The following is a 21,616-nucleotide window of genomic DNA, read 5'->3' as shown; positions in this document are numbered from 1 at the left end:
GTTTGCAAGACCTGATCAAAGCTATTTATGATAAGATATTTTGGAGGTCACTAATTCATAGGGCTCAAAGGGAATTAGGAAGGGTAAGTCTGTCAATGGCTACTAGCCATGGTGACTGAGGGGAACCTCCACATTCAGAGACACTAACCCTATGAATCCCAGGGCCTGGAGACAACATCAGGGGAAGGCCTTGGCTTCTATGCCTTGTTGTTGGCTCTCCAGCGGAACTGGTTGGCCGCTGTGTAAGGCAGGATGCTGAACTAGATGAACCATTGGTTTGATTCAGCAGGGTTCTTACGGGAGGGACGGTGGCTCAGTGGTAGAGCATCTGCTTGGTAAGCAGAAGGTCCCAGGTTCAATCCCCAGCATCTCCAACTAAAAAGGGTCCAGGCAAGTAGGCATGAAAAACCTCAGCTTGAGACCCTGGAGAGCTGCTGCCAGTCTGAGTAGACAATACTGACTTTAATGGACCAAAGGTCTGATTCAATATAAGGCAGCTTCATTTATGTTCATATATGTTCAATATGACATTATCATTTTAGTTTTAGAACTGAATTTTATTTTGCATCCAACTTGTTTTCCTAATTTTTAATTTCCAAATTTTTAATTACAGCACAGAAATGAGGAGTATTAAAGGATAATGGAAATCCTCTAAAAAAAATAATAGCAGAAGTGTGTGTGTGTGTGGATACTTTATCATAAATAGAACCAGCATGGTGTCAGGAGTGTGATCTGGGAGACACAGGATTGAATCTCCACTCTGCCAGAGAAGCTCACTGAATGACCTGGGATTGGCCAGTCTTTCTCTCTTCCTCCTAGGTTCGTTTTTGTTAGGATAAAGGAGAGAACAATATGGTAAGCTGCTTTGGGTCTCCATTAGCAAGAAAAGATTGGTCTAAATATCTTAAATAACTAAATAATAAAGCAGATCAGATTTTTTTAATGAAAAGGTTTACTGATGGGTAGCTTTGTTACACTTCTAGAAAAATCTTTGGCAGTGCAATTTAAAAAAAAAATGAGGCAAACCATGGTAGAAGTTGTAACTATAGATACAGGCAAAGCTGAAGGGAAAAAGTCAAGAGCCGTGATTGTTTACCTAGAAATGTGATATTGGCGCCTCAGTGTGAATGCAGAGGGTTATTTCCTCATAATTCTGCATAATATATTTTCTCATTTAAGATTATTTTGTGAGAGGAACAAAAAATTAGAGATGCAAAGGACTGGGGAAAATGGGAAAACTCAGGACAAAATGTTTTTTCAAGGCCCTTTCCAGTTTTTCTGATGGAAAGAAATGGAAATTTGGGGAAGTACTGAAAATAATTGCTATGAAATATTTTCTTTTCTAGAATGAGTGAAATTATTTTAAGGACAATGTGGGCATGCTTTAGACATATATAGCTCTTAAATCCCAACCTGCATCCTGTACTAGAACAATACCTAATCTTCATGAAGAAGCCATGCAGGGCTTTCATTTCATCTCAGCTGTTGAATGCTTCACTTGTTTTTTCACCTGACCCTTCCCTTGGGATTGATCTTTTCACCACTTCCTAAAATTGGGGTAGGGGGTAGGAAGAGAGACCTAGCAACACTGTGTATGTGTTCCTTGCATGCTAGAAAGTTTCTGCTGTAGAATCCCCTTTCTCTTCCTCTAAAATTTCAGTTTACTTACAATTGGTGCTTATCAACGGGTTGTTGCACAAACAGAAGTCTTAGAGCAGGGGTGTCAAACTTATGAGCTGTGGGCCACAACTGGCTCACCCAAGACTGTAATTGGGACCACGGTTCTTTTCTCCTCCTCTACATCCTCACCCTTTGAAGCTCCAAGGCTACTGAAGTTCCCAGCTCCTTCTGCCTCGTTTTTGCCTGCTTCAGCAGGAAGTTCTTCTGAGCTTGCAAAACTGCAAAGAAAATCAGGAATGGATTTTCCATTAAGGTTTCTGTGCCCAGATAGACTACTCCCAGGGACTTTAATGGAAAATCCATTTCATGTTTTCTTTGCAACTTTGTTAGCGCTGCAATGTATTTCAATGGAGTGGAGCTCAAGTAGTTTCACTTTCCAGCATTTGTATGGCCAGTTGAAGCTGTGGCTTGCTGGAATTGTCTCTTTGCAAACAAAGGATTGATGTTTTGAACCATGTTGTCTCTGCTGAATGGACCTGAGAAATGGTGCCTAATATGAGCACTCTAACCTGGGAACCCACAGCCAAAGAGGGTTTTTACACTTGAGAGCCAATGCCAATCTGAGTAGACTGGGGGAGGGGGGAGCAGCTTGCAGTGCCCAGCCATTTCATGTTTTCTTAGGCTCAGAGCATTTTATATTTTTGATTTATATTTTTAGTTTCTACTGTGATATTTTTTAGTTTCTGCTGTGATCTGACATAAATGGGATTTTGTGAGACTGGGATATAAAGTTTATACAGACAAACCCAATTGAATGAATATATTTGTTTGTGTATTTTGTTTAAAATGGAAAGGTGGGGAAGTAGTGGGATTTGGCAGTGCAATTTTTAAAATAAAACATCAAGAAAAGATGTGGATCATAGCAAAAACAAAATATAAACTAAAAATATAAAATGCTCTGAGCCTTGGAAAATATGAAATGGCTGGGCATTTCAAGCTTCTCCCCCACCTCCCCCGGTCCAGTCAGATTGCCAATTGCTCTCCAGTGTAATATCCCACTTTGGTATTGGGTTCCCAGATTAGAGTACTCACTAGGCACTAATTCTTAGGTCCATTCAGCAGAGACAAGCTGGCTCAAAGCATCAACACTTTGTTTGCAAGGAGACAACTCCAGGAAGTTTCAACTGGCCATAGGACGCACTGGAAAGCGAAATAACATCCAAGGCCTTTTTTCTAGAAAAAGCACAACAGGAATTCTTTTGCATATTAGGTCATGCCCCTGATGTCACCATTGTTTCAATTGTAGAAAAAGTCCAGGGGAAACTCATTTGCCAAGCCAGCCAGAACTGTGTTCCTGTGCATTCCTGCTCAAAAAAATCCCTGGGTTAATTATTCATATTTGACCAACTTTTCTGTTGTACTTTATTGGGAGGAGGAAAAAAGATGGAGAAAAAGTTTTCTCTGTCTATTCTCTCTACTTTATATAAACTCTATAATTCTCCCCCAATAATCTCAACTCTGAATGGAACAGTCCAGGCTCTTTAGCCTTTCCTTGTAGGCAAGGTACTCCAAAGCCTTAATCATCTTGATTGCCCTCTTCTGTATCTTTTCAGCACTGCAGTGTCTTTTTGAGATAACAAAGAACACTGCACCCAGTATTCCAATTGAGGCCGCATTGTAGATCTACTTAAAAGCATTATATTAGCTGTTGTTTTCAACCCCTTTCCTAATTTCAGTTCCTTTAGCTAATCTCAGCATAGAGTTTGCCTTTTTCACCACTGCAGCACAGTGGGTTGACATTTTTGTTGAGTGATCCCAGGGTCCCTTTCCCACTGAGTCTCTGCAAATCCAGACCCCATTAGTGTGTACTTAAAGTTGGGGATTTTTTGTTCTGGTGTCCATCAGTTTATATACATTGGATTTTATTTGCCACATTGGTGTGCATTCACCCAATTTGTGGAAATCCTCCCAGAGCTCTTCACTGTCAGCCTTGGTTCTTAATCAGGGCTTTTTTTGTAGCAGGAACTCCTTTGCATATTAGGCCGCACACCCCTGATGAAACCAATCCTCCAAGAGAGTACAGGGCTCTTAGCACAGGGCCTACTGTAAGCTCCAGGAGGATTGGCTACATCAGGGGTGTGTGGCCTAATATGCAAAGGAGTTCCTGCTACAAAAAAGCCCTGTTTTTAAGCATCCTGAATCATTTTGTGTCATCTGCAGTCATGGCTATTACTCCACCCTGTTCCAAATAATTTATGAATAAGTAGCACCTGCCCCAGTAGTTATCCTTGTGGTATCCCACTGCTCACTTCTTTCCCTTGCAAGCTGTCAATGTATTCCTGCATCCTGCAATTTAACCAATTTTTAATCCATAAGAGGACTGTTCCTCTTATTCCATGGTTGCTAATGTACTTAGGAGTCTTTGGTGAGGTACCTTGTCAAAAGCCTTTTGGAAGTCCAAGTATATAATGTCAGCCAGGTTACTGTTGTCTATCTGCAAAAGGCTGTTGAGGCATGACTTCCTTTTGCAGAAGCCATGCTGATTTTCCCTCAGTGGGCTTTGTTCCTCTATGTGCCTAATCAGTCTTTGATTACAATTTCTGTTAATTTACTTGGGACATATATTATTCTAACTGGCCTGTAATTTATTGGTTTCTCTTTGAATCTCTTTTTAAAAATCAGTGTAACATTTGCCGTTCTTCAGTGCTTTGATACAATGGTTAGTTTTAGTTACTAGATCAACAATTTCTTATTTGTGCACAAGGGTTGTAAGGGAAATAGCCCTACCCCAAGCAATCAGGAGCAGGAAGGATTTAGTGTTTTTGACCTTAATGACTTTTTTCTCTTGCCAAGTGAAAAGTGTCTATCATTACAATCTTATGTTACTCTGTCAAATCTGCATAGGGTTGCATTCTGAGTCACTTGGTTATACCTGGATGTATTAAGACATTGACTATAAAATCCTGCAAATTATGATGCTGCTCTGAAATTCTCCAAGCCACAGTTTGATGGGATTAATAGAAAACTTTGCTGTCCCTTTTATTCACATAAACATAGAGGAGTGGAAAGTAATGCCATTGGGCTAATGGCAACTTGATAAATTGCATTGTTCAGGAATTGTAATACTAAAAGATGTAATGTATCGAGTTCAGTTTAAAGTTGGGGACATCTCAGCTGATATGGAATGATGGCAGTCCCAAATTCCCTTTGGATTTACATTGACATGATTTAAATGTATATTTATTCATGTCTGATTTATATATCAGAGGCCTCCTAGTTACAGTTACAGATATTTATTTTAAACAGTTAAAGGAATGTTTTATTTAAGATTCAAGCAGGCTACTTTTTAGTGAGAGTAAAATTTGACTACCTACAGGGAAAAAGTGGCTTTAAACATGGAATTCGTTATAGAGGTCTTTGCATTGTTCAGGTGTACTGGTGATGAACGTTTCATCATTATTGCAGTCTGGACTAGAAGATTATTGAATCCACTATTTTATACGATCTTGTTTATTTTCAGTAGAAAAAAATATACATATATGTCTATCATGCAATAAAGAAATGGAACAAAGTTAAATTACAGCAGATTGGGTCATTTGTGACATCTTCAAATCAATGTAAACATAATTGAGATAGGGCCTTTTATATATGTAACCTCTACAGAAAGTTTGCTGATCATTTTCGGATAATCTAGGAGAGCAATTGCTATTCTCTTTTTTACTATTCCACTCCTACTATTTTAACCTCTAGTATAGGTGGGTAAGCATTAGGAAGCACGTATATGTCCTGTATAGTCACCCCGTCATAGCTGCTAGTTGATTATAGTGGCTCTGACAGGAAGCTTTTAATGATTCATTTAATCATACTAAATGTCCTCTTTGGGCCAAATCTGTTATATGAAAAGATGTGCCTCAAGCAGAATTGCTACTGTGAACCAATTATTTGTGCCAGATGAACAATTCTTAGAATTTACAGAACTACAACAACAATATGACCTTCCTTTTATAGGTCACAACCAGTACATGCAGGTCACACATTTGCTTATTTTCTAAATTGTATCTGATGCCCAACAACTTGCAACTAGAATCTGACTAGAATCTTTGAGTCCTGAGATTTTCCCCAAGCCTATAATACAAGGGTGTGACTAAGTAGTATCATCCACAAAAGCCATTGTGGTGTAGTGGTTGGACTAGGGTCTAGCTGAACCCTCACTCTGCCTTGGAAGTATGCTGGGTGACCTTGGGCCAGACACTCACTCTTTCTCAGCCTTATAAGGTTGCTGTGAAGATAAAACAAAATAATAGGTTAGATCCCAGTGTCTAGTCTCCTGACATTGGCAGATTTCTCTGGTGCAAGGAGTCCTCCAGCAATGCAGGAGGCTGTTCTGATGGTGGAAGCTTCTTTGTTCTGGATGAACATCATGCTGCCAGTGGAATGGAGTGGTGAGATCTAAACCAATGGAAGAAAGATCTGGTAGTAACATGGTATAAGTCCCAGGGGATGATTAGAGGTCATATGGTACAGCAGCTTTGCTGAAGCTAAGTCAGAACCTGAATGGGAGACCTGCTCGGAACCTTATATTCTGGCTTGAGTTCAATGTAGAAAGAAAGGTTTATATATATAAATCTGTTTTTATAACTAATGACAGCTGACATCTCAAAAGTTCCTCTGGAACAAGGTACCCCCAAAGTGGTGCCCACCAGTACTTCCCCTAGGATCCACTGAGTTTTTCATAAATTGAGCAGGTTGTAGTAAAGCAGGGGTTGTTATTGGTTGCCCTCAGGCCTCAAATTCAGTGGGAGCTCACAGGAGCACAGCTCCTGAACCTTTCTGAGAGTTCCACCTCCTTGTCCATTGAATAGTATTGCAGCTGCATAACAATCTCTGGATGAGCTCCACCGCCTATTTTTCTACAAAATGACCCCTGGCTGCCCTTATTGCAAAGCAAAAGGTTTTCCACGGCTGCAGAAGCAGCTGCAAGCTCTGGAAGAGCAGGAGGACTGGTAAGGACCTCGGCTTTACTTAGGTGGTTCTATTCCCCTCCAAGCATTCCTTTTTAAAAATTCTTCCTCTTTCTCCCATCCTTCCTGCTTTTATTCCTTTCTTTTTGTCCCCCCTCTGCAATTCTTTTGCAAAGCAAGGAGGAACTCATTGTGTTTTGCTCTACCTCCTGCTGCAGCTGTTTTGGAGTGGGACTCACAGGTTCAAAAAAGGTTGGGGACTCCCACAGTAGAAAATTTATTGGCTCTTATTCAGACTGAGTACCCAGCTTGCGGGGGGGTAAAGTGTAAATGCCTAGGGAAGGTTTAATGTACTGAGTTCAGAGACGTTCAACAGCACACATACTTTATTGTAGAGCACATTGCAAAGACAACATGGTGGGTCGTGGTCCCCGCTTATATGCATTCATCTGGAACAACCCACTCCCCAGTCCAGTCCTATCTTGACCAGTTATTTATTTATTTATTACATTAAGCTTATATCCCGCCCTCTCCGCAAGCGGACTCAGGGCGGCTCACAACATTACATTACTACCATTAAAACCAATAAAACCTATAAAACATAATTACATATTTAAATTGTTTAAAACCATTTCTTGGTGCTGTATTAATACAATACAATATAGGCAGTTCTGAAAATTCGGTGGTGATCACCAGTACTCTACATGGTGCTCTATATGATGTCCAGTGGCAGCTCTCTCTCAGTTAGATATCGAAGGCCTGTCGGAAAGTTAAAGTTTGTGCCATAGATCTTAATAGGTGGTCAACATCTGTCCCTTACAGTCAGGTGACCCATGGTTTCCTGCAGCTCACCTCAGTGCGCATAGCCACGCTGTGTTGGAAATTCAGGGACCAAAATGCAGTACACAACAGAAGGCAATGGCAAACCACCCCAGAAAAAGTCTGCCATGAAAACATGAAAGCAACACGTCACCCCAGAGTCGGAAACAACTGGTGTTTGCACAGGGAATTACATTTACCTTTTTTAAAAATTCAGACTGAATTAAAAGGATAAGAGAATGAATTACATCTGTTGGAAATTTAGCAAAGGCATAATAGGCATTTTGATAAAGTTCCTCATCAAAGGCTCCTTAGTAAGCTCGAGAGTCATGAAGTAAAAGGACAAGTCCTCTTGTGGATCAAAAACTGGCTAATTAATAGGAAACAGAGTGAGTATAAATGGGCAATTTTCGCAGTGGAAAAGACGGTAAACAGTGAGGTGCCACAGGGCTCTGTACTGGGTTCCATGCTCTTTAACTTGTTCATTAAAGATTTGGAGTTGGGAATAAGCAGTGACGTGATAAGTTTGCAGATGACACTAAATTGTTCAGGGTGGTGAGAACCAGAGAGGGTTGTGAGGCACTCCAAAGGGATCTGTTGAGGTTGGGTGAGTGGGCGTTAACGTGGCAGATGAGGTTCATTGTGGCCAAGTGCAAAGTAATGCACGTTGGGGCCAAAAATCCCAGCTATAAATACAAGTTAATGGAGTGTGAACTGGCAGAGACTGACCAAGAGAGAGATCTTGGGATCGTGGTAGATAACTCACTGAAAATGTCAAGACGGTGTGCGATTGCAATAAAAAAGGCCAACACCATGCTGGGAATTATTAGGAAGGGAACTGAAAACAAATCAGCCAGTATCATAATGCCCCTGTATAAATCGATGGTGCGGTCTCATTTGGAATACTGTGTGGTCACCGCACCTCAAAAAGGATATTATAGCATTGGAAAAAGTCCAGAAAAGGGCAATTAGAATGATTAAAGAGTTGAAACACTTTCCCTATGAAGAAAGGTTAAAACACTTGGGGCTGTTTAGCTTGGAGAAACGTCGACTGCGGGGTGACATGATAGAGGTTTACAAGAATGTGCATGGGATGGAGAAATAGAGAAAGAAGTACTGTTCTCCTTTTCTCATAATACAAGAACTCATGGGCATTCAATGAAATTGGTGAGCAGTCGGGTTAGAACGGATAAAAGGAAGTACTTCTTCACCCAAAGGTTGATTAACGTGGAATTCACTGCCACAGGAGGTAGTGGTAACTACAAGCATAGCCAGCTTCAAGAGGGGATTGGATAAACATATGGAGCAGAGGTCCATCAGTGGCTATTAGCCGCAGCGTATTGTTGGAACTGTCTGAGGCAGTGTTGCTCTGTATTCTTGGTGCTTGGTGGGGGGGGGGGGTGGAAGGGCTTCTAGCCCCACTTGTGAACCTCCTGATAGAACTTGGGGTTTTTTTGTTTTGTTTTTGGCCACTGTGTGACACAGAGTGTTGGACTGGATGGGCCATTGGCCTGACCCAACATGGCTTCTCTTATGTTCTAACTGTCTGGTAATACAGCTATTATGGCTAGAGTCTTACATAGATTTGAGCATAGTATTGAACATCTTTTCTCTGCAACATCTCATGTGGTACTGAGATTTGTTTCCGGAATGTGAACATGAAATGATAGCAATGTTGACCTCATCAAGTATAGCTCGGTAATTAACTAGGGGCTATTATTACAAACACAGGAAGACATCTGCTCTCAAGTGTGATTTTGGATTCAGGAGATGTCTAATCCTTTTTTTTCATGTAAAACCATAGAATGAAGCCAAGTACTTATCTTTCTACTTAGATGGAACCAGTGGTCATTTTGTAGGAAAATAGGCGGTGGAGCTCATCCAGGGATTGTTATGCAGCTGCACATACTATTCAATGGACACGGAGGTGGAACTCTCAGGAGGAGGTGGAACTCTCAGAAAGGTTCAGGAGCTGTGCTCCTGTGAGCTCCCACTGAATCTGAGGCCTGGATGGAACATACACAACAATTATCTTGGCTTGTATCTGGAGCAAAATCTCCCTGATGGAAAGAATTTCTGTCAGCTGAGTGGGATTTTGTGTGTCCTCCATCACTGGAACTCTGAAGAGTCCCATGAAATGCTGCACCCAAGGAGCAGGGAACCTCCATGAGCACTGTGAGGTGGACTAGTAGGTTTGCCTCAGGTAGGAGAAATCCATGAAAAAAAGCACACATTTTTGCTGAATCTAGCCACATGCATAATATTGTATACTGCCTACAAAGAGAAGTATCTTAGAATGGAGACTATCAGAGGGGTGATTCCTTCTACTTTGTTTAATTGCCCCCTATTCTCCTGTGCCCTTCTGATTTTTCTCTCCTCCATTTTTCTTCTTTTTTCCTTTTCTTGTATTCTCATTCTTGTGGGGGAAAACATTAAAATTTACCTCATTTTCTAAAAAAAAAGTTTGACTGTACGTTAAGGAGGCTATAATGGAATAACTTCTTTTATGAGACATTGGTAAGCAACATTTCTTGTATAGTCGCATTTACGTTCATTTGCACATAATGCAAATAGACACATCTCTCATTGTCATTATGGAAACCCCTACCACTTACTTGGTAATAGAGAAATAATGCCTTTATGTGTAATGTGCTTGTGATTCACCCAGCATTGGAAAGAAGCAAGCATTGTTTAGTGGTGACACTGAATTTTCCTGTAGGCTGTGTGGGAGCTGGCAGCACTTTGCATATTGAGGTCTCGCCTCCCAGATGGGTGCCTCGGCAGACTTCTAAAGTTGACCTACTTTTTAAATGTCTGCTCTGACCTTGATTTGCTCACTGAGGTGTTTATGCACTCGTGATCTGATTGGCTTAATCACTGAGCAGATCAATGACAACTGGCAGCCGAAAAAACAAAGCCCCATATCAATGTGCAGCAAGATGGGGGGGGGGGGGGTTGTGTGTGTGTCTTACTTGTTCCTGATTTCTTCCCAACCTCCCCCCTTTAAATTTAATCAAATAAAAAACCTTACTGCTTAAAAAGAAATACTGAAGGGAGAATGTCAGAAACAGCATAACAGTATCAACACACTTCAGTTCTCTTCTACCAGGACCATAATCAGGAAGTGGCCTAGATGCCATTCTTTCAAATAAGTCCTTGAAGTAACTTGGCAACAGGGTTGGGGGGGGGGGGGTTGGGGGGTCGCAATATGAAGAAGTTGAATATGTTTGTGGCCATGGGTGTTCAGAGTACGTTGCAGCAGGGCAGCATTGCTTTATAGAATATTTTGTATGGTGCCTCAAGAAGAAAGAGGGAAAAATTGTCAGTGTTCTCTTTCATGGCATTATAATAAAATGAATAGCTGTCTCCTGGTAGTTTTTTTTTAAACTTTCTACAGAAAAGCTTACAAATAACACCTTTTGCTGCAACCTCAGTGTGAGGGATTTTATAAGGTGGTTATTGGTTTCAACCTTGAGTGAATGAACGTGCACATTGTATTCTGGAGAACTAAAAAAAAAAAAGCGCCAAACAAGAGTTTGCACCATAAATGAAATGTCAATTGAATGTTGATATAATGGTATGTTAGGAGTCAAATGACAATTTGAAGATTAATAAAAGATATTCCTGCATAAATTTTCAGGAGTCAGAGCTCACTTCGTCAGATGCATGAGATATATGTTTTGAAGTCAATGTATATGCATAACAGAAGGAAGGAGTTGCTACAAAGAGAGGCAGGTTGAAAACAAGATCCAACCCCAAGATGTATCAGTTCATTCCCAGTGGGTGTTGGATACTCCCAGCTGGTAGGCAAAACTGTTGTTTAGTCAGGCACTAGGTTTTAAGATCTTGCTTATCAAATAACAGCTGGGAGCTTCTTGCACCCACGTTGAGTGAACTGATTACTGCTCCGATTTGTTCTTGTTTTGAACTGGCCTCTTTGTTTAACATCCACCTCCTACCACACATACCATTTTCTGTTTGTATAAATCAGCCTAATGCATTTGATGAAGTAAGCTCTAACAAACAGACGCTTATGATAGAGTAAATTTAATTAGCCTTTAAGGTGTCACTGGTCTCATGTTCTCTGCAGCACAGACAAATACACTTGCCTGTCTGGAATTATCATCATGGAATGCTTTAGAGAAGGATTGGATTCTTTGACATTGTCTGTTGCATATGTCCTAGATTCTCATATGGTGGACAGGACCCTTAGGGTGATCATGAGACACTGGAGTTGTAACATGGTAAATAATGTTCTGCAAACACAATAGCAGTGATGGAAGGAGAGGTCCTCTGGCTCTAAGACTCCAAGCAAGAATTCTGCAACTAGCAGCTAAAGAAAAGAGCTTTTCAGTTCCTGATCTTTAGGGCAGTGCCCTTAACTGCCAGGCATGTCCTTATGCTGGAGGTCTGGGCGGGGGGCGGGGGGCGGGGAGGGGGATGTATTGCAGTTTTGCTGAAATGGCCTTTAAAATGCATCCACTTTTTAAATATGTGAATTTGACAGTAGGTTATATGTTATAGTGATTAAAGGTCTTATGAATCCAAATTCAAAAAGGTTGAAAGTAGTTATTTACATCCACTGTTCTGTGATTAATAGTTTACATTGATTTAATGGAAAAGTAGATTTCTTGAGATTCTTCCTTATATTTAAATGGTAGGTTTTCTATCCCTTTTGGTCATGATATATAAATCATTTCCCTGCTCTTCTTATTGCGTATTGTGGGTTGGCCAAAATAAAATGTGAAAACAAGGTGACTATATTTGTTCAAGCAAGTTATTAGGAGCTGTGGAATACTTGTATTCATTGCACATGCAGTCTCCTAACAGGCTAAGTATGACAACTTTGAGGATGTTTGACTTGGAAAAAACAGTGCAGGAGGTGGAAGGCATAAACCATAATTCCCCCACACTGCAGTCTTGAGTTCCCCCACACTGCAGTCATGCAGTTTTTTAAATAGAGTTCTTCATAGCTGCTGTGTGGCTGTGGGGGATGTGAGTTCAGTCTGGGAAACCCAGTCTCAGCATATTTAAAAACATCATGTCTAGTTTGCCCTTACTGTAGGCAATATTCTTTTACTGGTTTAATGTTTTTATCTGATGTGTTTTCTGTTTTTGTAAGCCACCTGGTATATCTTTAAATTAGAAAGGCGAGATATAAATTTTCTAAATACATGAATAACATTTTGAAGTATTCACTCTGCTATTATGTTCACAGCTTCCTATTACATATGCAGTTGGTGATCCCTCCTTTTAGAAAACTCTGTTCTCCCGCTGAGGACATCTTGGTGGGTGATTCCCACCATCCACTCAGGGAGGCAGGAACCACTATTTTCTCTCTCCTGTCTTTGCTGTGGAAGTCACCTGCCCTTCTGTTCTTTTCCTGCCTCATCAGGAAAAACTGTTAGAGAGCAGACTGTCCAACTTCTACTTTCTATTTTTCTTCTTATTTTCTTCCCTCTGCTCAGATCTTTAACGCTTAAATTTTCATTGCCTTTACTGGATCTTATTTCCTACTGGCTCTCCTTTCCTTTTTTGGCTCTCCAGATCAGGAAAAGAAAAGAGTGAAAACAGAGCTCCCTAAAGGAGTGGTGGCCAGTTTGGATCATCAGCTTACACAGCACATCCTTCAATCACACAGGCCATGAATCATTGGGAGGACAGCAACAGGTTCCTCATGGAAGGAGCAGGAGAATCCTCAGATTGGGCAGGTATTGACATAACAGGGCTGCCTTGGCTGTGATAGTGCAGACGCTTCAACAGGAGTCAAAAAAGCACACAAAAATGTGCCGCCTTCAGAAAACAGCTCTTGAATACTAGACCCACTTAGATCTGCCAGCTATAAATGGCAGCCATTTTGATCTTGCAAAAAGGAGGCTATGAAAAAGATCCAATCATCTCCACAAGCCAGTTGGGCATGGGAACCGGTAAGAATGATCAAGAATTCTCAATTCAAGTATCCGCAGAGCCAGTAAACAATCCTGAGGATTGGCAGAAAGATAATGTACTTGCCCCTGTGCCCTAACAACATAAGAGAAGCCATGTTGGATCAGGCCAATGGCTCATCCAGTCCAACACTCTGTATCACACAGTGGCCAAAATACACACACACACAAACTGTGGCTAATAGCCACTGATGGACCTCTGCTCCATATTATTATCCAGTCCCCTCTTGAAGCTGGCTATGCTTGTAGCTGCCACCACCTCCTGTGGCAGTGAATTCCAAATGTTAATCACCCTTTGGGTGAAGAAGTACTTCCTTTTATCCGTTTTAACCTGACTGCTCAGCAATTTCATTGAATGCTCATGAGTTCTTGTATTGTGAAAAAGGGAGAAAAGGGCTTCTTTCTCTACTTTCTTCATCCTGTGCATAATCTTGTAAACTTCTATCATGTCACCCCGCAGTCAACGTTTCTCCAAGCTAAAGAGCCCCAAGCGTTTTAACCTTTCTTCATAGGGAAAGTGTTCCAAACCTTTAATAATTCTATTTGCCATTTTCTGGACTTTTTCCAATGCTAAAATATCCTTTTTGAGGTGCAGTGACCAGAATTGCACACAGTACTCCAAATGAGACCGCACCATCGATTTATACAGGGGCATTATGATACTTGCTGATTTGTTTTCAATTCCCTTCCTAATAATTCCCAGCATGGCGTTGGCCTTTTTTATTGCAATCACACACTGTCTTGACATTTTCAGTGAGTTATCTACCATGACCCCAAGATCTCTCTCTTGGTCAGTCACTGCCAGTTCACACCCCATCAACTTGTATTTGTAGCTGGGATTCTTGGCCCCAATATGCATTACTTTGTACTTGGCCCCATTGAACCTCATCTGCCACGTTGACGCCCACTCACCCAGATCCCTTTGGAGAGCCTCACAATCCTCTCTGGTTCTCACCACCCTGAACAATTTAGTGTCATCTGCAAACTTATCATGTCACTGCTTATTCCTAACTCCAAATCATTAATGAACAAATTAAAGAGCATGGAACCCAGTACTGAGCCCTGTGGCATCCCACTGCTTACTGTCTTCCACTGTGAAGACTGCCCATTTATACTCACTCTCTGCTTCCTATTAATTAGCCAGTTTTTTATCCACAAAAGGAACTGTCCTTTTACTCCATGACTCTCGAGTTTACTAAGGAGCCTTTGATGAGGAACTTTATCAAAAGCTTTCTGGAAGTCAAGGTAAACAACATCTGTTGAGTCCCCTTTGTCCACATGCTTGTTCACCCCCTCAAAGAATTGTAACAGGTTTATGAGGCAAGATCTTCCCTTACAGAACCCATGCTGAGTCTTCCTCAATAACTTGTGTTCATCAATGTGCCTACTCATTCTGTCCTTGATAATGGTTTCTACCAACTTTCCTGGTATTGAAGTCAGACTGACTGGCCTGTAATTTCCCGGATCTCCTCTGGAACCTTTTTTAAAGATGGGGGTGACATTTGCTACCTTTCAGTCCTCAGGAATGGAGGCAGATTTCAATGAAAGATTACGTATTTTTGTCAGAAGATCCACAAGTTCAACTTTGAGTTCTTTCAGAATTGGATGTATGCCATCTGGACCTGGTGACTTATTAGTTTTTAATTCATCAATCAGTTGTAGGACCTCCTCTTTTGTCACCTCAATCTGACTCAGGTCTTTCAACACCCCTTCTAAATTAGTGGTTCTGGAGCAGGCAAACACATCTCGTCTTCCACAGTGAAGATGCAGGCAAAAAATGCATTCAGCTTCTCAGCCATTTCCCTATCCTCCTTCAATAAACCTTTGATCCCTTGGTCATCCAAGGGCCCTTTTATTTCCCTCCAGACTTTTCCTCTCTAATTTGGCAGACCATGAGGGAAGAGGTTGAGAATTCCTGTCATCAGAGAAGAGATCAGGTAGGGCTTTATCCAATCCTCCCTCACCCCCGCCCCCCTGAGACTTGAGAGATCAGGAAGAGCCTTGTTGAGAAGACTTTAGATGGGCAACTGAAGCGGTACAGAAAGGTTCGGTCAACAGGAAAAGAGGGAGAGATAGTCTACAAAGGCACCTGATTCTTCTTCAGAGAGCAACCTAGATGACAGGGAGAAGGGAGAATTCCTCTCTGATGAGGACAAAGATATTGAGGCCCCTGAACAGTCTGTCAGATTTTTAAAATCTGATTAATACTAGTACCTCATCTCAAGGTCACTGGCAGCATTAGATCTACAGGAGGTCCTGGAAGAAGAGAATCGAGCCTCCACATCACCAGATTTAAAGCACAGACCAAAGGAAAATAAAGGATTCTTCCCTAGATCTAGCACAAATGAGAAAGTCTGTTCCTTCCCTGAATTCTGTAAGAAGTTGAAAGTAGAATGGTTGAAACCCATGGCAAATAGGCAGTTTCCTGGCTTCATTCAACAATTACATGCTTTACCATCTTTTGCAGGTGCTTCTGGTTGCTGCCCCCATCACAGCGTTACAGCCATCAGGACTATTGTCAAAAGACAGTCAAGGTTATATCAGAGATAGTCTTTTTGCCCGCCCCAGAACCACTAATTTTGGAAGGGGTGTTGAAAGACCTGAGTCAGATTGAGGTGACAAAAGAGGAGGTCCTACAACTGATAGACAAATTAAAAACTAATAAGTCACCGGGTCTGGATGGCATACATCCAAGAGTTCTGAAAGAACTCAAAGTTGAACTTGTGGATCTTCTAACAAAAATCTGTAATCTTTCATTGAAATCTGCCTCCGTTCCTGAGGACTGGAAGGTAGCAAATGTCACCCCCATCTTTAAAAAGGGTTCCAGAGGGAATCCGGGAAATTACAGGCCAGTCAGTCTGACTTCAATACCGGGAAAGTTGGTAGAAAGCATTATCAAGGACAGAATGAGTAGGCACATTGATGAACACGGGTTATTGAGGAAGACTCAGCATGGGTTCTGTAGGGGAAGATCTTGCCTCACTAACCTGTTACATTTCTTTGAGGGGGTGAACAAACATGTGGACAAAGGAGACCCGATAGATGTCGTTTACCTTGTCTTCCAGAAAGCTTTTTGATAAAGTTTCTCATCAAAGGCTCCTTAGAAAGCTTGAGAGTCATGGAGTAAAAGGACAGGTCCTCTTTTGGATCAAAAACTGGCTGAGTAATAGGAAGCAGAGAGTGAGTATAAATGGGCAGTCTTCGCAGTGGAGGACGGTAAGCAGTGGGGTGCCGCAGGGCTCGGTACTGGGTCCCATGCTCTTTAACTTGTTCATAAATGATTTAGAGTTGGGAGTGAGCAGTGAAGTGGCCAAGTTTGAGGATGACACTAAATTGTTCAGAGTGGTGAGAACCAGAGAGGATTGTGAGGAACTCCAAAGGGATCTGTTGAGGCTGGGTGAGTGGGCGTCAACGTGGCAGATGCGGTTCAATGTGGCCAAGTGCAAAGTAATGCACATTGGGGCCAAGAATCCCAGCTACAAATACAAGTTGATGGGGTGTGAACTGGCAGAAACTGACCGAGAGAGAGATCTTGGGGTCGTGGTAGATAACTCACTGAAAATGTCAAGACAGTGTGCGTTTGCAATAAAAAAAGGCCAACGCCATGCTGGGAATTATTAGGAAGGGAATTGAAAACAAATCAGCCAGTATCATAATGCCCTTGTATAAATCGATGGTGCGGTCTCATTTGGAGTACTGTGTGCAGTTCTGGTCACCGCACCTCAAAAAGGATATTATAGCATTGGAGAAAGTCCAGAGAAGGGCAGCTAGAATGATTAAAGGGCTGGAACACCTTCCCTATGAAGAAAGGTTGAAACGCTTGGGACTCTTTAGCTTGGAGAAACGTCGACTGCGGGGTGACATGATAGAGGTTTACAAGATAATGCATGGGATGGAGAAAGTAGAGAAAGAAGTACTTTTCTCTCTTTCTCACAATACAACAACTCGTGGGCATTCAATGAAATTGCTGAGCAGTCAGTTTAAAATGGATAAAAGGAAGTACTTCTTCACCCAAAGTGTGATTAACGTGGAATTCACTGCCACAGGAGGTGGCGGCGGCTACAAGCATAGCCAGCTTCAAGAGAGGATTGGATAAAAATATGGAGCAGAGGTCCATCAGTGGCCACTGTGTGACACAGAGTGTTGGACTGGATGGGCTATTGGCCTGATCCAACATGGCTTCTCTTATGTTCTTAACAATTTTTGATCTGAATTATCTCAACATATTCACGAAATGGAAGAATTTCAGAATGGAGACACTATGATCATTCACCAAGTTCCTACAACCAAAAGGCTACCTCACATGAATAGACTTGAAGGTGGCCTACCTTCACATAATGATTTTTCAAGGTCATTGGGGATTTCTGTGCTTCTGTGTAGGAGAGAACTATCTTCAGTTCAGAGCTCTGCCCTTTGGTCCCTCTACAGCCCTGAGGTTTTTCTCAAAATTGCTGATCAATCCAGTTGTAGCGAGAACATGGAGTCCATATGCATCTTTACCTGGACGTCTGCTAATTAGGTCTATTCCTAAGACAAGTCAAGAGAGGACATGGAGAAAACCATCCTGTGTTTACAAGCCCACAGATTCCTCGTGAACCTTTGCAAGAGCTCCCTGGACCCAATGCAGAGCTTGGAACACCTAGGTATATTCATTGACACCATGTCCAACTGTCTCTTTCTCATGGACAGGAAGGCGAGGAAAATGAAGGCCATGACTGCATCAGTAATAAAGACCTGATCCTTATCGCTAATGATCCTCTCCATGTTGATGGGTCTATTCATTTCAAACACAGACATGATACAGTGGGGCAGATTTCATTCCAGGTATCTGCAACAGCTTTTGAGACTTTTGCGAGCTCAGATCTTAAGGAAGGAAGATTTATCAATCCACATTCCACTAAGGGTGAGGTCCAGTCTCGCCTTCTGAGATATTGGATACAAGAAGAAAAACAGATTTTCACAGATTCCATTCTGTCTGGGAGCAATAGTGGATGAGAAACCAGTACAGAGTCAGTGGAGTAAGAAAGAAGGAACCCTACCAATCAAACTGCAAGAGATTTGGGACATCCGTCTAGTTCTTCTCCATTTTGGAACCAAAATAATTCACATCTTTATAAGAACAGATAATATTGTGGGGAAAAACTTACCTCAACAAATGGGGAGATCCAGGTCCACAGCACTTCACAGGGAAGTGACCAGGATCATAATGTAGGCAGAGAAGAACCTTTCCGCTATCAAGGGATATCCAAGCAGACTGGCTTAGCAGGCATTGCAGTCCAAGAGGGAAAATGGTCCCTCAAGAAGACATTGTTCAAGCTAATTTTTATCCATTTTGGCTCCCTAGTGGTGGATCTCTTTGCATCCTCAATGAACCATCAGACAGATCAATGTTTCACCAGGTTCCATCATCCTCAGGCTGAAGGAACAGTGCCTTTACATTAAGTTGGCTGAGAAGTCAATTGACCAACAGAAGCTATAACACTACTCATTCGATAGCATTGGAGGAAAAGAGGTGATACTCTAAACCTGCCACTCAAGTCATTTCTAGACTTTCTTCAAGAAGGCATTGACAGAACTCTGAGAGCTGTAACCCTCAGACAGCAAGTTACAGCACTGTCTACAGTGTTAAGTCAAGTTGAAGGTGTCTGTCAGGGCATCCACACATATGCCTCTTCCTCAAGGGAGCAGCTCTGAAAGATCTTCCACGGACCTTCCAGTCTGGAAATTACATGTTGTGCTTTCATCCCTCACAAAGCCACCCTTCAAGCTAGTTAGAATGACTCTGCTGAAGTGGCTGAGGATGAAAACTCTATTTGTTGTGGCCATCACTTCCACAAGAAGGGTGTCAGAGCTTGGAGTGCTTTCCATCAAGCCTGACCTTTGTATCTTCCACAAGGATGAGTTAACACTGAGGATCAATCCAGCCTTTCTACCAAAGATAAATTCGACCACATATTTCAAGAGATCAGTCTTCCAATTTATTGTCCAAACCCCAACCTCTCGAGGGAAAGGACATGGCCACACAATGGATGTTAGGAGAGCCCTGAAGGTGTTCATATGCAGAACACATCAGAAAAACAGATGCCCTGTTCATTTCTATTTCCCCACTGAACATGGGGAATAAAATATCTAAATCAGCCATCAGCAGATCATCAAAACACAAGCTCCACAAGCTGGACATTTCACATGGAATCATGGCTCATTCACTGAGAAGTGTGGCAACCAACGCAGCCTTTGCTAGGCACACTGCAGTGGAAGAAGTGTGCAAGGCAGCAGCATGATAATTCATCTCTTAATTTGTAGATCACTATAAGATAAACACCTACAATTCAGCCAGTGCTACCTGATAACCCACCCAAGACATAAGGGCACTGATATTGGAGGGCCCACCAAGATGTCCTCCACTTCAGAGGGGGAACAGACCATTGGATAATTACCATGAAAGGCCCTTCTCCTCTGAGGAAAGGAGGGCATCTTGTCTCTCTCAAGTCATTGTCAATAAGTAAGTCAACTAGTTATCTTCAAGATTCCTTCCTGCCTTAAAAGTTCTCCACTTAACTGTTTTTTACTTGTCTCACATTAATGTTGTTCGTTACTCATTCTAACCAATTGTATAGAGTAGCTTAACTGCTTTCAGAGTTGCCTCCCTGAGAAGACTATGGGAATCACCCATCAAGATGTCTTCCTTTCCTCAGAGGAGAAGGACACATCATGGATGTATTCAATGGTCCATTTTCCTATCTAAAGAAAGCAGTGGTCTTGAAACCATCATGCTCCTAGAGAGGAGCCTTACTTGTTCTTAATCAAACAGCATCATCTATATATATAATAGTGATTTGTGACCCCCATTTGCAGATTTATAAATCTGTGGATTGGGGCCACATGGATTCTAAACACATTTTCCTGCAAACTTGAAGGACTTTCCAGGTTTGCAGAAAAATCTGAGATGTTTAAATTTTTACTAAATTATGATTAAAAAAAATTTAAATCCATTGTATGTGCATGTGGGGGTAGCAGATACTGAGAACTGCTCCAGGCTTCATGGTAGCAAGTGGCAGGAGCCACTTTGGGCTTAAAGAGGATCCCAGACACCACCCCCACCACCACCACAGCCTGGCTCCAAGTTGAGTTGTTGAGCCTGGACTTGCACTGGCTCAGCAGTTGGGAGGGCGGAATTCCCCCTGTGAATTTCATGCCCGCATTGTATTTTTATGTTAGTTTTGCTTCATTCATATCGTTTTTCTCTCCAATGGGAACCTGAATTGGCCTCCCTCTTTTATTTTAACTTCACAACAACCCTAGAAGGTAGGTTAGGCTGAGCCTGTACAACTTGTCCTGAAGTCACCCACCAAGTTTCCATGGTAGAGTAGGGGTTCATATCTGGGTTTCCCAGATCCTACTCTAACACTCTAATCCAGGGGTGTCGAACTCATTTACTTTGAGGACCAGATCTGACATAAATGAGACCTTGCTGGGCCAAGCCAAGTGTGTCATAAAATTTAATGCCAGGTAACGAAGATATAAACTTCATAAAGGATACAAACACAATTAAAGATTTTTAGGGACATAGACAAATACAATTAAATATTTTTTAAAAAAAACCTTAAAAGATTAGCACTCTTGCAATATTTTGTGTATTGAACAGTTTCTGATAACTGACACCTCTTGCTCTGAATTATTGCATCAGAATCTGGAGGCAATGTCTGTGCTGTAGCTGAATTGTAGGTGTTGAGTATGTTGTTCAGGTGTGTGTCTGTAAGTTGCGGACCTACTTTTGATTTGTTGACATTCATTACAGAAATCTCATGGTCAATGCTTTGAGCCCAAGACCCAGGGGAAAACATGAAATGGCTGGGCACTGTGAGTTTTTGTACATAAGTTGCTTCACGTGCTGGTCAGCCAATGGAGAAAATAGAGGCTTTGCTCTGTAGCTCCTGTGTGATTGATCAAGGCTGGCAAAGCAAGGTGTGATGCAGAAAGAAGCAAGAGAGAGAGAAAGAAGCAGATGACAGTGAGTTGCTTGCAGGCCTGATAGGAGCCCTCCAGGGGCCTGATCCAGCCCTCAGGCTTCACATTTGACACCCCTGCACTAATCACTATACCACACTAGCTCTCAGTAGGCATGCATTATAATACTGCATAAACTGAACAATTTCTTGGCTACTTATCTGCAGGCAGGTCTTCATTCTGTTAGATATTTCTTTTTGAGGTGCTCAAAAATTAACATCTTGTCAGACCATTCCATTTCAAAATATGTGTCTTCATTCTAGA

At 41.8% G+C, this 21,616-nt stretch overlaps 1 protein-coding gene across 3 annotated transcripts in view; it reads left to right on the top strand.

The window, feature by feature from the left end:
- Positions 1 to 21,616, top strand: part of BMAL1 (basic helix-loop-helix ARNT like 1) — a 123,395-nt gene that overhangs the window by 29,699 nt on the left and 72,080 nt on the right. The gene's annotated exons all lie outside the window — the stretch shown is intronic.

Source organism: Heteronotia binoei, chromosome 21 (assembly GCF_032191835.1).
Source record: "Heteronotia binoei isolate CCM8104 ecotype False Entrance Well chromosome 21, APGP_CSIRO_Hbin_v1, whole genome shotgun sequence".
In the NCBI taxonomy this organism is placed as follows: Eukaryota; Metazoa; Chordata; class Lepidosauria; order Squamata; family Gekkonidae; genus Heteronotia; species Heteronotia binoei.
Note: the sequence above shows the minus strand (reverse complement) of the source record. Positions and strands in the feature narration are given on the sequence as shown.